The sequence below is a fragment of the Primulina eburnea genome, chromosome 16, assembly GCF_022965805.1.
Source record: "Primulina eburnea isolate SZY01 chromosome 16, ASM2296580v1, whole genome shotgun sequence".
NCBI classification, from domain to species: Eukaryota; Viridiplantae; Streptophyta; class Magnoliopsida; order Lamiales; family Gesneriaceae; genus Primulina; species Primulina eburnea.
Window position 1 is genome coordinate 19,385,275 of NC_133116.1, and position 643 is coordinate 19,385,917.

Genomic DNA, 643 nt, shown 5'->3' on the forward strand with positions numbered 1-643 from the left:
ATAGCATAATTTCAAAACATGTCTAAACGTAACAAAACTTACGTCCAGTTGTAGCCTGCGTTGATACAAACACAGTGCTGAAGTCGGATTTCAATTCAGACAACCGGATTCTTCGCAATTTGGATTTGAAACTTACGAATCCAAGTTTCTCTCAAACTCTCAATTCCTTTCTCTCAATTCTGAAGAAGGAAGTCGGTTTACACACATATATATATCTTGCAGGTAAATGGATACGTGTCTTTCTCAAAATGTGCCACCAAACGACTCGCGCTCGGGCGGACAAGAGTTTCCGCTAGGGCGGAGAACTCTCGGCCCTCATCCATTAAATAATCGCGCTCGGGCGGACATAAAGTTCCGCCCGGGCGAGTAACTCTCGGCCTTCTTCTCCGAGGCACTCGCGCTCGGGCGGTTAAAAACTTCCGCCCGGGCGCGCCATCTTCGCCCAACGATTTACTCCTCTCAATTTATACTCAAGATGGTCCGGTTATAATCACCTCAATTCATAATAAATAAATTAACATAGATTAGGATAATCAAATCCTCGGGCATTACAGGTTCATTGTTATATCTTACTGCCAACAGACCTGATATTATGTTTGTTGTTTGTATTTGTGCAAGATTTCAATCTAACCCTAAGCAATCA